A 17,578-nucleotide genomic window follows, 5' to 3' on the forward strand; every position below is an offset into this window, starting at 1 on the left:
ATACTTTCCAACAAAGCACTAGAGGAGATAAGGGCAAAGAAGTAAAAACAACAACAACAAAGGAAAAGCAAGAATATGTAAATGAATAGGAGGAGGAGACTGCCATGGCATGCACAAAAGCTAACCAACCATTTCGAAAGGTAAATGAAACTGAAATCCATCCTAAAGTAAAAGCAAAAATTTTCTAATTGGATTAAAATTATTTGTGGTTTATATGAGCCATGCCAAAATGAAAGTTTTGTGAACATGAATTTAAAAACTGGGCATTATTTAAAAGCAAGCAATGCATGCAAGTGATAATTGTACTAATAATATAAGGAATTCAAAACAAAGCTCTCACAGCAAACATAGTCATCTGATATTATTAATAAAGGATATAATTAGCAATGAAGATTTATCAGAGACCCTAACATCTCAAACATTTCACCATATACAACAAAGGCTCTTGCTCTTTCAACATGCGCTTCAGCCCTGGCTCCACATTTAGCCTATGGTTTCACCATGCCTGTTCTAGGACTCTTTGCAATCACATGTAATCCAGGTCCTGACTGACTTCCTGCAAGTCCTCAACCTACCACCCCACCAGAAATTTGGCAACTGTCTAGTCAAGTAAGCCCACCCTGCTATAACTGTTTTTGCGTCTATGCTATATTTTCATCATCATAATTCAAGCTTCTTTTCCTTTGACACAAACTCTCACTACTCTCTTAATCTTCCAAATATTACCTCTTTAGTTTCTGGGTCTATGTTTTTGGTAACCAACTCTGCTACTTTTTGCCCTTCACTGAAAATATGTTCTCTTCTAAGAATACTATTTCCACTGCATCTGTCTTACACAGATGGTCTCATTTCCCTCACACCCCATACCAGCCAGGGTAAGGAAGTGGTATCAGCATTTTTCTACAAGCACAGTTGTATCTCTAGGACATTGCTATTTCACTCATTTAAAAACCTTGTTCCTTAAGGTATGGGACCTTCAAGCCATCTGTCCTCATTACCACCACCTAGTCACTGCCACATTTGACCAAGCCCACTGATATCGTCCGACCTAGATTCCAGTGATGCTCCTTTCGCCCATTTGCCAAAATCTTCAACTCCGTGTTCACCCATTGCTTTTATCTGTAACGCATTTACCCCAGATCGATCCATATGTCATCTTCTTACCTGCTATATTCTAAATTGGATTAAGACCTTTGCAGATGCTAAAGTTAATGTACATATACTTCCCCTCACACTCTGCCATATGCAATTCAGAAGAAACACAATTTTAAATCATAAAATAAATGTAAAGCATCCAGAAAAATTTTGATTTTCCTCACAACTGCTTTCATGATTTCCTCAAAATATATGCTACATCTAGACTCCTAGATATAGTGGAGCAAATTATACCATCTTCAAATTGGTGCCCATTATAGTTACTAGTGCTGTACAACAAATTGTGACAGTTCGTATCCTAGTACCACTCTTTCATTATAGTTATAGATTCTGTGGGTCAGGCATTCAGACAGGGCACAGCAGGAATGACTTATGTCTGTTCCTTAATACCTGGGGTCTCAGCAGGACAGACTTAACAGCTGAGGAGTTATTTAACTGCTAGGCACTGAAATCCTATGAAGACGCTTTCACTTATATGCCTAGTGATTAACTCTGGCTATTGACTGTCACCTTGGCTGGGGTTGTTACCCGGAGAATCTATGTAGAGTCTCTCCATGTAGTTTGGCCTTTGTCCCAGCATGGAAGCCTCCAAGAAGTTGAACTTTTTCATAGTTTATTGAGACTGCAAGAGGAATCTATATCATCTATTCTGGCCTAGCCTTGTGAGTCACACAGTATCATCTGCCAAATTTTATGGTTACAAGTGAGTCATAAGCTAGTCCAGATTCAAGTTGATTCAAGGAATGCATGCCCCATCTCTTCATGGGGGAATTTGTACCATTAAAAAATATTTAGTGCTATTGTAAATGTGTATTCTTCTTTCTTAGATGAACATATAACAATGCCCCAAAATAATACCAAGTAGTTATCTCTCCTTAACGTTCTTTAGAGTGACTGACCCAAAATCTTTGCTCTTAAAACTTCCATAGCACCTTCAGAAGCCAGAATACTAAGATAACCCCGCCCCTGCCCAATGATCTATACATCTGTGTAATCTGTCCCTTTAAGTGTAAGTGAGACCTGTACCTTGTTTCTAACCAATAAGGATATAGCCATTTTGAAAGGCTTTTCCAGATGTAATTAAAATCTCTAATCAGTGACTTTAAATTAATCAAAGGAAAAATTATCTTGGGTGAGCTTGACCTAATCAGTTGATCCCATTAAAAGGAATCTAGAAGTCAGAGAGATTTTCCTGATTGCTTTGAAGAAGAAAGTGTCCATGAGTTCTACAGATGTGATGAAATGAAGTTGGCTTACCACTTGAATGAGCTTAAAAGCTGAATCTTTCCTGGGAAAACCTCTGCATGAGAACACAGTCTGCCAAACACCTTGGTTTCAGCTGGGTAAGATCTTTAGTAGAGAGACCTGCTAAACCATATCCAGACCGCTAATCCACAGAAACTTTGAAATAATAAATGTGTGTTGTTTTAAACTGTTAAATGTGTGGTACTGTGTTGCAGAGCAAGAGAAAACCAGTACACTGACATAACGCAACTACTCTCAAACACTGTCCTTTCTCCCTGCTGTCCACATAGAATAGAAACCACCCAGTGGGAACTCACTTTCCTCTGACTACATCTGAAATTTACTTTTCCATCATAATAAAACTTGTTTCCAAGAAGATGGAGGTGCTTCTTTTCTTCATAATTTGATAATTCTATGAGGGAGAACTAGTCCTTGATCACAATAAAGTAATATTAGAAATTATAAGAAAACATGAACCAAAACATCAAAAAGTTTATCCTCTTGGAATTTACAAACTTTCCCACAATATTGGGACTTTATTGATTTCCACTCTATGAATCGATAAAGAGTGACATATAAAATTTGGAAATACTTGCTACTAGCTATGAGAGAGTAGTTTGTAGTGGAACAATACTCAAGCCGAGAAAAACTATAACAACATCACCAGCAACTGTGTGAACAGACAGGGGAGTGGCAGAGGCCTCCAGGGCTTGAAGGGCCAAGGAGACAAAAGCTGGAACTCTAGTCCTACCCAAATTGAGGATCATGGTAAAAATCCCACCCATACACTCTCACAATTCCTGGGAAACTACACATTAAAAGTGGAGAATTTACCCAAGGTGTATGCAATCTTACAAATTGGAAATAATACTTCAACCCAAAACGTGGTGGAATTGCAGAGAGAAGTTCCTGTTCTAACAACCTGCCAGAGGATGAGGGAAACCTGCTGTGGAGGAAGCCTGTGCAATTTTTCACATATTGTTTGGAATTCAGTAAAACACCACCAGGAATACCAAGGAAATAAGCCAAAAGTAATGAGAATGAACAGTAGAAACAGATCTACTGGTGATCTGCAGAAGTTCTTAGATAATTATTTCAGAATAGCTGTGATTAATATGTTCGAGTAAATATGTGGTAAAATAAAAGTTTTTACCAGAAAACTGGAAGCTCTTCGAAGAATCAAATGCCCTTTGCAACAACATGGATGGAACCAGAGAGCATTATGTTAAGTGAAATAAGCCAGGCGGTGAGGGACAAATACCATATGATCTCACCTTTAACTGGAACCTAATCAACAAAAGAAAAAAGCAAGCAAAATATAATCAGAGACATTTAAATTAAGAACAATCTGACACTAACCAGAGGGGAGAGGGGAAGGGATAATGGGGGGGAAGGGTTTTCAGGAACAACTACAAAGGACACATGGACAAAACCGAAGTGGGGTGGGTAGAAGCAAGGGAGGGAGGTGGGTTTCGCTGGGGTGGCAGAGTGTGGTGAGGGGTAAATGCAGAAAACTGTAATTGAACAACACTAAAATAATTTTAAAAAAGAATCAAATGGAAAGTAGTAATTCAATAGTAGAGACATTCGTAGTGAGAAGATGACTAGTCTAGACTAGCGCTGTCCGAAATGATAGTCAGTAGACACCCGCATTTGGAAAGTGGCTGTTCTAGATGGAGATGCGCTGTTAGTACAAAGTACACATTGGATTTCAAAGGCTTAGTACAAAATAATGTAAAGCAGCTCATTAATATTGTCACATCGATAAAATATTTAAAAATATTTTGGGTTAAATAAAATACATTGTTAACATTATTTTCTTTTTTCTTTTTTTAGTTTTTATTGTTATTCAGTTACAGTTGTCCCCATTTCCCCCCATTACTCTCCTATGTCCTACCCACCCCTACCTCCCATTATCAATCCTAACCCCCTTTAGATTTATCCATAAATCCTCTATTCATGTTCCTTGATGACCCTTCCCCTTCTTTCCCCGTTATCCTCCTCCCTCCTCCCCTCTGGTTACTGTCAGTTTGTTGTTTATTTCCATTTCTTTGGTTCCATTTTGCCCACTTGTTTGTTTTGTTGATTAGGTTCTACTTATAGATGAGATCATATGGTATTTGTCTTTCACCTCCTGGCTTATTTCACTTAGCATAATGCTCTCCAGTTCTATCCATGCAGTTGCAAATGGTAGGAGTTCATTCAAGTTGGCTTACCACATTTGGCTTTTCTGCTGCAAAGTATTCCATTGTATAAATGTACTACAGTTTTTAGATTCACTCCATTATTTTCAATAGTTTCTTTTTTCACTTTTTAAAATACAGCTAATAGAAAACTTTAAATTGTATGTGGCTTGCATTATATTTCTATTGAACAACATTTATTTTCTAGGTAAAATTATTTTTAAAAACTAGATTGCTGCATTCACAGGGGAAAGAATGAGAAAAACAAAATATATAAGATATTAACACATACAGGCCATGAAATAAATGTCCAAATGAATATATTTGGAAATCCCAAAATAGGAAAGAAGAAAGAGAGAGAATGTTGTAGATGCAATACTTGAAGAGATAATGACAGAGAATCTTCCAAAACTGGCAAAAAAAAATGAACAGAATCAGAGCTATGATAAAGCCCGAGAAGAAATAAAGTATCTAGGTACGTTATAGTAAAAACATTAATGACTAAGGTAAAGAAAAAATCTTAAGAGCAGGTAGAATTAAAGCACTTTAAAAGGAGCTACAATAGACTAATTGTTCACTTCTCAACAGAAATAAAGAAAGGCAGAAAACAATAGAATGGCACCTTTAAAAGTTGCTGGGAAAATAACTGCCAACCTGGAATTCTACACCAAGTAAAAAATATTCTTTTAAAAAAAGAGGGCAAATTATATACATTTCTAGCAAATAACTGCAAGTAAAATTGCATTAAAATAAATACTATAGGGAGTATTTCAGGCAATAGAAAATCACATAAATCACAGAAATATAGATAGTAATAAAGAAAAATAGAAATGCAAAAAATGGGGAAAATTAAATTTTGACCATTCAAAAAAAACCAAGCACAATAATGCCTTGTGTGATTTAAAATACCCATAAAACTAAAATAAATAACAATAACACAAAAGATGAGAGCTGGTAAACAGAATTGAAAAGTGCTAAAGTCCTAGCATTATTTGCAAAATGTATTGCAAACTAATCCAAATTATATCAGAACTTATTAAGTCAGGGATCCTACTGTAATGATGATATTGTTATTGGATAATCACTAAACATAGTGAAAGAACATGTAACTAGCAATCTAATCAAGCCAAAAATGAATAATATCAAAATACTTTGTTATTCTTGTCGGTGCAAAAAAGAGAGAAAACACACTGAAGAACATGTCAGGAAAAAAATAGTAAGAAGTTAGATGTAAACTAAAGTCAATCAGTAATTGCATTAAATGTAAATGGAATGTATATCTAAGTGAAAGGAAAACATTGTCATGTTAATTTTAAAACTATCCATTGTATTTTTCATATAAGAGAAAACAAAAAAGAGATTGAAATTGAAAAGGTAGAAAAAATGTACCACCAGAATAACTCAAGGGATCTGGTGTAGCTATACTAACGAAGTACAATGTGGCCTTTAGCAAGCATTACCAGAGATATGTACGGATGTTTCATAGTGATAGAAGATTAAATACATAAGAAAGATATAACAATTTTAAATATTATGTTCTTAAAAGATGGCTGGTGTAGCCCAGTGGACTGAGCACTGGCATGCAAACCAAAGGGTCTCTGGTTTTATTCCCAGTCAGGGCACATGCCTGGGTTGTGGGCCAGGTCCCCATTTGGGGGTGCATAAGAGGCAACCACACATTGATGTTTCTCCCCCTCTCTTTTTCCTTCCGTTCCCCTCTCTCTAAAAATAAATAAAATCTTTTAAAAAAGATAGCTTCATAAAATGGACAGAAATAAAAGTTCAAATAAATATATCAATAATCAATTGGAGATTTTGAGACCTCTGTCAATAGCAGACAAAAACAAATGGATAATCTGAACACTACAGTTGAAATTGTTGGAGTACAAAATCAAATCGATATCTCCACTTCAAAATTATTTTTGCCTACAAACTCCAATTTAGCTTTTCCAAAGCTTTCTCAAAAATGTCCACATAGGTACAAAAAAAGAAAAAGAAAAAAAAATTCCACAAATCAGACACACAATGCCAGCTTCCGGGTAGAATTTATACAAAATGTGAAGCAGTTCGAGCTTGAAAATTTTGTACAAGAACTTCAATACAAATTCTGAATTAACAGTTTCTTCAAAATGAAACCTGAAAAATGGTACAAAGATATTATACCTTCCCTAGAAGTTTAGAATAGAGCCTTCTCTCCAAAATTAGAATAACACACAAAACTAGGAGTCTAAATCTTCTTTTACCACTAATAAGCTACCTTGTTAGGGGTTAGGGCCTGCCCCTGTATTCAACAGTGAGAAAAAACAGTTGACAGCTCAAAAGAAAGAGAGAGAGAAGGAAGGAAGGAGGGAAGGGAGGAAGGGAGGGAGGGAGGAAGGAAGGGAAAAAGAAAGGAAAGAAAGAAAAAAAGAGATGAAAGATGAACTTGTGAGTCTCCTTTCCTCCACCAACCTCCCTGTGCATATAGTTTACAAAAGTTTACTTGAAATATACACTGTTTGCCCCAGGGGAATATACCTTTAAGGTTGAAATTCAGGGTCTAGGGTATCTCAAGAAGAGCATTGTGGTTTTTTTCAGGAGCTTCTCAAATAACACCCACACAGATGGGCCTATTCCGGGGACTTTGAAGAATGCCTGCTTCTGAAGCAGGAAGGTTGCTCCCAACAAAGGAATATACCATTAACACTGATCATTCTTGTCATATATTTGTTATATATAACTTGTTATATATATAACTTGTTATATACTTGTTATATATAACTTTAGAAGTATACATATATGCTTTTAATTTGTGAAAAATTTTTATGATTTTTTCCATTATTATATAATTAATTTTATTTCAGTTGTGTCATATACTTACATTTATTGGCTGAGTTAATATTTATGTTCTTCTCTCCAAAATCCTTTCTGTTGCCTATTGGTCTACAAACACTGAGCTTCCGCAGGCAGTGATCACATCTGTATTATCCCTCCAAACAGATCTGTATCTCTCTAATAATTGATATTCAGTGAATAGCAGCACCATCCCCCCAGCTTTTCAAGTTGAGAATATGGAAATCATCTTAGTCTTTCTCATGTCTTATCTCTCACCATCAAATTCAATCACTAAATCTAAGTCCTAAATCAATCAAGCAAACATTAGTTAGCACAGTGCTTGACAATAGAAGATATTAAGGAGCTGCTTGAAGAATAAACAAATTATTCGTTGTTATGATTAACTGTAACATAATCTATTACTTTGCTATTATAGATGGTATATTAGTAAACTATTCTGAATAAGCAGAAATTATGAATATAGCAATGATTTATCGACAGTTACATTAATGCCACATAACTCTTTGAAAGGCTAATTACTGCCATTAGTGCTACATAAGATTTTTGGTCACTCTGTGGATTGTTGATATTGATATTAAATCCCAAACAATTTTTTATCGGTAGTCTTTATCTTCTACTTATAGGCCTTTTAAGAATGTTTATTGGTGTCAAGAAGATAAAACCTATAAATACCAAAACATTGGTCAATACCAAAGTACCTAATTGGATGATTGACATTACCATTTTTAGGCAATTATCTTAATAGTAGACTATTGACATATTCTAGAATCTTTTCAGGTAAATTTCACTTAATTTTTTGTGGAATCCAAGAGAATCTTTGCATATACCAACAGATGTTTAGGTGCTAATGGAAAAAAAATGTTTGGAATATTTTTAGATGTTATTAACACAGCACATGTTAACTAATTTGTACCTTTAAAAATTCCTTGCAGCAGCTTTCTTCTTTATAAATAATTTGACCTTGAATAACACAATTTGTGGGATGTGGTATAAAAGCTTCAGCATTAAGGAGAGTTTCTCCACACACTTCCTTTTCTGCTTGTTTTCTTCACTACACAAAAGAGCTACTTTCAGAAATCAAGACACTATATCACTAGAGCAATTTAAAGTCAAGGAAAAGTTTCAAATCTTTTAGATAGTTAAGCAAATAATTAATTTTAAACCAGTTAATGATTCTCTTTGTCTTAAGAGATTAAAATTCTCACTGATGCTCTAGTATATTAAAAATTAAATTCCTTATACAAACATGTTATTTCTGTTTTTCTAGATTACAAAATGTATTTAAATATAGTTGATGCTTTGTGTTATCATAGGAGGCTATTCTATGAATTATAAGTCAATGTATTATATTGTGTTGTCCAAGATATGTAAATGTCACTTCTTGATGTGTTTTAGTTAAAAGAAATTCATAAAGATGTAAAGCAAAATGATTTTCCAAGCAGCTGACTTGTGCTTTAAATATTCATTCATTCTTTCATTCACCAAACATATACTGAGGTCCTGTCATGTGCCAAACAGTATTCTAGGCACTTTAGGTATGGATGAGATGAAATATCTAACCTTAAGTTTCCATCAATGTAAAAAGGGTGGGATAAACAACAATAAAAAGGTGCTCGTATTACACCATAGTCCATGCGGTAATAGAGACGCGCACAGAGTATTATGGTAGTACAGAGATCAATAGCCAATGCAACCCTGGTGACCATGGATGGGAAGAGAATTTGGGAGAAGGTAATTCTTGCAAAGTCTTGAACAATAACTGGAAGTTAGATGATGGATTAGAGGAGAAGGATTTTCCAGGAAGAAGAACAGTGTGAGCAGTGGCAGACAGGCAAGAAACAACAGAGGCTGAACAAAGAATTATATATGACACATACGTGGAGGGTATGACTCAAAGCAGAGATAAATTAATAATCAGGGTGATAGGCATGGCCAGTTCAGGAAGAACACTAATCCAGTTGGGCTTCCCAGTAATCATTCTGCATTCTCAGTACCCAATAAGCCCAAATATCCCTACTGCGGAATTGCAGACTGGGAAGTCATCTCTGCCTGCACAGCAGCTTTTGCACCCCCCCAAATTTAAATAAATAAATAATTTTTAAAAATTCTGTAACATAATTTGAATCTCTGTTCTGCCTACTTTGCATGTGTTTTGGAGTGGCAGCTTAGACAGTGAGTGTAAAATCCCTGTGTAAACTCTAAACTATGAGACAGGAAGATCTAATGATTATGAAGTCACTGTCCCTGCTCTCAGTGGGCGGGTGGGAAGAGGTAGGTATAAGATACTTAATCAGAGAACAAGTCAAGTAAAACACATAGCAGTTAAGTGTTAGGTTGACTCACATTCTTCATGGAAGAGCTGAAGGAATCTTTTCCCGAGGCTAGGGAATCAATTACAATGCTGAGATACCCCAAATTTTAATATCATATCAAAATCCCACGCAAAGTAAAAGCCTAACAATCAAAAGTCTCTGGAAGTTAAAGACACAAAGATATCAAAATTTAAAATAATTGATGTCCTAAAATAAAATTATTTTGTCTTCCTAAATTAAATGTCTAAAGAGATTTCAGGGCTCTTGAGTAGTTTGACCTGCTAAGTCTCACCTGGAAGTGTTCTAGATGCCTGCGGAAAGGCATCTAGATTTTTTCTATGACACCTACACTCAGGATGCCTCTCATTAGCTTTGGGGTCTCAGAGGCTGTGCTAGTTCAGTGCTTACCGTTGGATATGCCTCATTTTTCAGAAGTCCCAAGCATTGATGGGACATACCATGTTATCAGGACTTTAACTCAGTAATTACTCCATTGAGAGGAGGAGGCCATTTGAGTCCGTGGTTGGGGTACCAGACAAAATTTTGTTTCCAGAACCCACTACCTGAGGAAGGAGAGTTGATGAAGACATGTTATTTTTGGCTCCATCAGCATCCCAGCTGATGTCACTGGTCCAGCAAATGCAACCAGAAAACATAAACACACCCAGGAGAAATTCAAGTTACCTCAATATTAATTGGGCTAGGCTCTCCTGCGTTTATTTGGCTCCACCCTAGAGGAAGAGCAGATCTGGATAAGGAAGAGTAGCAATCGTATTTAACTGTATACCAGAAAAGGACAATTCTTAACAAAATAAAACATAATTTTATCCTTGTCCTGTCACTAGATGAGAACTCCAACAAGTCATGAACTTTTTTCTGAGTTTTAGATAACAGACCACCCTGCTGTCAGCTTGGGCCACAGATCCTTACTTGTGTTAAATCTCCTCCCTTTGATTTAAGACACTGCAGACTGTTGTGGGAAATCAGGGCATAGCTGGTTAGTCCTGTTCTCTCTGTGCTCACCCTCTCCCCTACTCAATCCCTGCTGCTTAGCTTTCTCACCAAGGTTGAAGTGGGAAAAGGTAGAGGAGAAAGTAATATTTGAATTTCTGCTATTCTGTGCCAGATGTTTAGAGTTGATTCTTTCTCTCCTGGGGCATTTTAATGGCTTTTCACAGATTTCCTGCTGAGCTTTTTTCCCTTTGATCCCTGATACCTCTTTCTTCACAGCAGTAGTTTGCAGAATTTCCTTCTGCAGCTGGGTGTATCTAGGAGAATAATTCTACTGACTTTCTTTTTAAGCTTTCTAGGCTCCCCAGACAACCCTTCGGGCTGGACTCTGGACAGCTTCCAATTCCTTACCCAACAACCTCTGGGTACGCAGAGACCAGTCCCTACACAATCACACTCTCTTGGCTCTGCCACCAAAGCTTCTACTTAATGTTTCTCTTGCCCTCAAGATTTCCAAGAAATAAGTTATAGCTCAGTCCATATTCTGTTTTAGATTTCTCTAAATTGACTCGCGCACAAATCACCTGTCTCTAACAATAGTTTAGGGCTCAAACTTCCTTCTGACAAATGTCCAGGGCTGTCAAATTGCAAGCTGTTCATAGGTGCTAGGTTTCTGTGGACAAAGTCCACACCTAAGAACAGGTCTGAGTTCCTTTTACCATAGTCCTCTTCACCCAGGCCTCCTCTAATTTCCACTTGTCAGTAAGAGCCACACTCCACTTCTCTCTCCTCTCCCCTAGGTCCTGGGTTATCCGGTTCCAATTGGAAGAAAAAATACATATCCTACAAGTAAGATTCTACACTGTTACTTAGATGTTTGTACTTGAGGTGAGGTTGGTCCCTTGAAGCTTTGCTTTGGCTTTTGGGTGACTTGTGGAATAGAGGATGCTCTTCAGGGAATAAGAGGGAGAGAAAAAAGAAGAAGAGAATGTACAAAGAAAAACTAGATTTATATTTTGACTTACAACCTTGTTATACATCCTCCCTTATTAAATTTTTGCATCTTCCCAAAGAAAGTTACTTCTTATCTGGGGTCTTTTTCTCCCTAAAACATAAGAGCCAGGGCACCCTGGATTATGTTTCACCAGGAGAGTCCTTTCTAAATCAGTGAGCTGTGTGACTGATGTACTTCGTCCTGATTCTCTAGACAAATACACAAACCAAAATACATATGGATTAATCCGCCTTCTCCACCAGAAGAAGGCACAGTGACCTCTTTTACCTGGCAGAGTCCTCATTAACAGTATCACGATCATTCACCTCTCTGACTACCATCTCACCTCCAATTCTTCGACACATTTTAACTTCCAAAACCTCATTTCATCTTTCTTTCTTTTTTATTAATAATTCCAAACTTAAAAAATTTCATTGATTTTGAGGCACACATAATTTTTCAGCTTTTAACATCTTTGAGGTTGTAATACATCATTATTTCACAACTGATGGTGTGTCATAGTTTAATTCTTGCCCCTTTTTCTTTAATGATGCGCTAGGTGGCATTTAGGATTTGATAACACATGTGTGTAAAAGTAGGGAGAATAGAATAATTAACATTCAAAAATGATCCTCTAGATTTAACAATCATCAGCATTTCATTGTATATATTTTATATTTTTAAACTGTTTTATTGGTGTCAAATGTCTCTATTTTTAAAAATATTTAATAATTATATTATCTCTTAACCCTAAACACTATAGTTTCTTCTTTAAAAACCTGAGTACATTTTCTTACATAATAACACTATTATCACATCATCAAAAATGTAAAATATACATTAACATGTTTTAATACAAAAATCCATTTTCAATTTTTTCCAGGTGTCCTCAAAGTAACTCTTTACATGTGGTTGGTTTGAATCAAATTTCAAATAAATTCTCTATTAATCTTGGTCACTGTTGCCCTTTTTTTCTACCATTGACTTGAAGAAACTACAGCATTTACCTTCTGGCCCATATTCAGGACTTGTCTGATTGCTTCCTTATAGCATAATTTAAATTATTTTTCTGTATACTTTGTATCCTAAGAATTAGAAATTCTTAGAGATAGAGGCTTGATTATGTTCAGGTCCAATGTTCCTGGCAAGTGTACTTCAGCTGGGGCTGTGTACTTCGCATTGTGTGACATCAGGGAACACAGCTCCCGGTCGTACCACTTTTAGAAATGATCATTTTTAGAATTGATTGTTATCTTTCCATTGCAATCTGTTTTCATTTGCAGTGAATGAAATTGTCAATCAAATCTTTCCTAGGATATAAGAATATTAATGCCCATCTTGTCCTCTGTTTAAGTTCTTTTCAAACTATTTGTTTTTTACCAGTCATAATAATTCAACCGCATAATTTATGTGTGGCTTCTTCTACAAAATAACAACTCCATATCAAAAGATTTCCTCCTTGAATAAAAAGACTGATTAGAATTCCAGTGGTACACAGGCTTTCTACTTCCAGGTTTAAATAGCCAGGCTGGGGATATGCTGATATCGGAATGTGGCTGGGATCAGAGCACTTTAGGGTATTTCCTTTAAGGTATAGATGTTCTTTACTTTTCCCCTATATGAGGAAAAAAGAAGAAATAATTCTGGTCTAAAAATCTAGATAAATTACCTCAATCCATGTAATCAGAAATTGCATGGAAAGAAATTTTTAATCTCTTCTGAAATTAGAAATTTACTTGATCTATAGAATTTGCTAAACTCATAATAATCTTTTTAATTCCTCCTTTCTTAATTGAGAACTAGTCAAAACACATTTCTTCTCTTTAAAAACTAAGTACCGATTTTTTCCTATTATAGTAATACCTAACTCTGAGTACTTATTTGTCCTTTCAGTAGTTGGAGTTAGAGAGGCACCCTGAAGGATTAGTCATCATAATCCCATGTGTATGGTCACAGAAGCTTTACAAACAATAGCAAAAATATAAATGAATACAATTTCTAAAGAATATAATGTTCTCTAGGGGGTTAGTAATGAAATTGGGCACGAAGATGAAAAATAGAGAAATCAGGAGCTCTCTGAGGAAACCACATTCAAAAACTAAACACCATTTTATTTTAAATGTGATTAACATGTGTACTATTGTAGTACTGTATGGTGTTCAACATTTTAGAAGGTTCAAATAAATTTCAATGATATAAACACAAAAAGTTGAGTCAGAATTTGATAACTGAAACAGAATGCATAGAAAATGCTAGTACTTATTGATAGAAATGATTCAGTACAGGCGTGCTGAATCATTCAATAAGAAACCCTAAAGACATGGTAGTCTGCTAACCTGATACAGTAGGGTTTTTTTTAATTAAGATTTTATTTATTTATATTTAGAGAGGTGTGGAAGGGAGGGAGAAAGAGGGAGTGAAACATCAGTGTATGGTTACCTCTAGCACACCTCACACTGGGGATATGGCCTGCATCCCAGGCATGTGCCCTGACTGGGAATCAAACTGGCAATGCTTTGGTTCACAGGCCTGCGCTCAATCCACTGAACTACATCAGCCAGGGCCCTGATATAGTAGTTTTAAATGGTTTTGGAGAGACACTACGTGCTTACATCTTTTATTAAAATGAATTACCAAACTAGAATGATTATTATATATTATAATGAGTGAAAGCTTTGTTTGCAAAATGTTAAGAGCTTTTTTCATGACATATTTTTTTATTGTGAAATAAGTTTGGGAAATATTGGGTTAAACAAAGTTAAACAGATCTCTTTCCTGTAGACTTTACAAAGTTCTCAGTATGTTTTACTTATTTTGATTCCTCAGTAATAGAGTAGAGCATGTAGTGGTTTTGAAAGTTATTTGATCACATTTCTCCAGATTTTTCTTTTTCTTCTTCACATGAATAGTAAATTTTTTTTTATTACTGGACATTGTGAGTGATACAGTGTAAGAACTCTGAATTCCATCTAATTAAAGATATTGAGTTTTATAAGTTTTACTCTAACAAGCAGTTAATTTACTAACATCATATTTTTCTTGTGAAAGGTTGGCTTTAGACATTTTTATTTTTGCCTTTTGTCCTGGGAGTCCTAGGAAGTGGTCCTTATTACTAAAATATGACTCCACTGTGGTCTCACCGAAAACTTTGAGAGGCTTACCAAGCCCAACTTTACAAGACATGAATTTCCAACTCTATTTTCACAGAACTATACTATTTCTGATATCTCTTGGAGATTTCAGGCTTCCATGTGCTGCTTTCCTTGGAAACTGGACTCACATGTGTGTACTGTAGGAATTACCCAAGGATTTGCAGGGTATTTTATGCACATCCTGCTGCTTCTAACTTGTAGAGGCTTCTTTCCCTGGTTTCACCCTTAAACTTCGTAGCCCCACTGGCAGCACTGGACTCGCATCTATGACTCAACTGCCCAGTAAGACAGACAATTTCTCTTTGAGATCCATGAACCACACCAATTTGTTATAATTCCATTTTAATAGTGCGCTTTGTGTTCTACTGAGCACAACTTAGTGACTGCCAGAGGATAATCCAATTAATGAGAAATTCATAAGATTACAAATTATGAATCATAAGATTCATAAGAAATGCAAAGAGAGAAATTCATAGTATTATAGGCCTACTTCAAAAACCAAGAAAAATCTCAAATAAACAATCTCACTTTACACTTAAAGGAAATGGAAAAAGAACAACAAACAAAGCCCAAAGTAAGTAGGAGAGAAATAATAAAGATCAGAACAGAAATTAACAAAATAGAGTCTAAAAATAATACAAAAAAATCAGTGAAACCAAGAGGTTGTTCTTTGAAAACATAAACATGATTGATGAAACTTTAACCAGACTTTTCAAAAGAGAGAGAGCAAGAGAGAAAGAGAACACAAATAAATGAAATCAGAAATGAAAGAGAAGTAACCACTGACACCAAAAAAATACAAAGGATCGTAAGAAAATATTATGAACAACTATATGCCAACAAATTAGACAATCTGGATGAAATGCATAAATTCCTAGAAATATACAATCTTTCAAAACTAAATCAGGAAGAATCAGAGAAACTAAATAAACAGATTACAACTAATGAAACTGAAGTAGTAATAAAAAGACTCCCAAGACACAAAAGTCCTGGATCAGAAGTCTTCACAGGTGAATTTTGCCAAATATTCAAGGAAGAAATAATACCTATCTTCCTCAAATTATCCCAAAAAAATTCAAGAAGAAAAAAGACTTCTAAGTTCATTTTACAATGCCAACATTATCATAATTCCAAAACAAGTTAAAGACACTACAAGAAAAGAACATTATAGACCAATATCCCTGATGAATATAGTTGCTAAAATCCTGAATTATTAAATACTAGCAATCCAGACCCAGCAATACATTAAAAGATCATATACATCTTGATCAAGTGGTATTTATTCCAGGGATGCAACTTTGGTACAATATCCACAAGTCAATAAATGCAATACACCACATAAACAAATGAAAGGTAGAAATCAGATGATCATCTCAGTAGATGCAGAAAAAAGCTTTTCATAAAATCCAGGACTCATTTATGATAAAAATTCTCAACAAAGTGAGAATAGAGGGAACACACTCAATATAATAAAGGCCACACACAAGAAATCCACAGCTAAAATCATACTCAACAGGTAGAAACTAAAAGTGTTTCTCTTGAGATCGTGGAACAAGACAGGGATGTCTGCATTCTTCACTATTATTCATCATAATACAGTAAGTTCTAGCTACAGCAATCAGACAAGAAGAAGAAATAAAAGACATCCAAATCAGAATGGTAGACGTAAAACTGTCATTATTTGCAGATGGCATAATACTGTATACAGAGAAACCTAAAGATTCCATTAAAAGACTCCTAGAACTGATAAATGAATTCAGTAAAGTAGTAGGATACAAAGTAAATGTCCAGAAATCAGTTGCATTTTTATGCACCAATAATGAACTATTAGAAAGGAAAACCAAGAAAACAACCTCATTTACAATTACATCAAAAATACCTACAAACAAATTTAACCAAGAATGTAAGACATATACTCAGAAAATTGTAAGACACTGAAGAAAGAAATTGTGGAAGATACAAATTAGTGGAAGCACATACTGTGTTCATGGATTAGAAGAATTAACATCATTAAAGTGTTCATACTACCCAAAGCAATCTATAGATGCAATGCATTTCCTATCAAGGTACCAATGACATATTTCACAGAACTAGAACAAATATTCCAAAAATTTATATGGAACCAAAAAGATCCCGAGTAGCCATAGCAATATTGAGAAAGAAAAATAAAGTTGAAGGACTCACACTACCTGATATCAAATTATGCTACAAAACCATACTAATTAAAATAGCATGGCACTGGCATAAGAGAGACATATGGATCAATGGAACAAAATACTGAGCCCAGAAATAAACTCATGTTTTCATGGTCGATTCATATTTGACAAAGAAGTCAAGAATATACAGTGGGAAACAGTGAGTCTATTCAATAAAGGATGTTGGGAAAATTAGACATATTTGTGAAAAATAATGAAACTAGACTATACTTTTATACCATGTACAAGAATAAACAAAAATGGACTAAAGACTTAAATGTAAGATTCAAAACCATAAAAATCTTAGGAGAATACAAAAGCAGTAAAATCTCAAACATTTCTCAAAGCAATATATTTTTTCTAGTATATCTCTTCAGACAAGAGAAACAGAAGTAAAAAATAAATAGGACTGCATCAAACTAAAAAAAAAATTGCACAGCGAAGGAAACCATCAACAAAATGAAAAAACAACCCACTGACTGAGAGAACATATTCCCTAGTGATATATCTGATAAAAGGTTAATTAATATCCAATATTTATAAAGAACTTATAAAA

This window comes from Desmodus rotundus, chromosome 2 (genome assembly GCF_022682495.2).
Source record: "Desmodus rotundus isolate HL8 chromosome 2, HLdesRot8A.1, whole genome shotgun sequence".
NCBI classification, from domain to species: domain Eukaryota; kingdom Metazoa; phylum Chordata; class Mammalia; order Chiroptera; family Phyllostomidae; genus Desmodus; species Desmodus rotundus.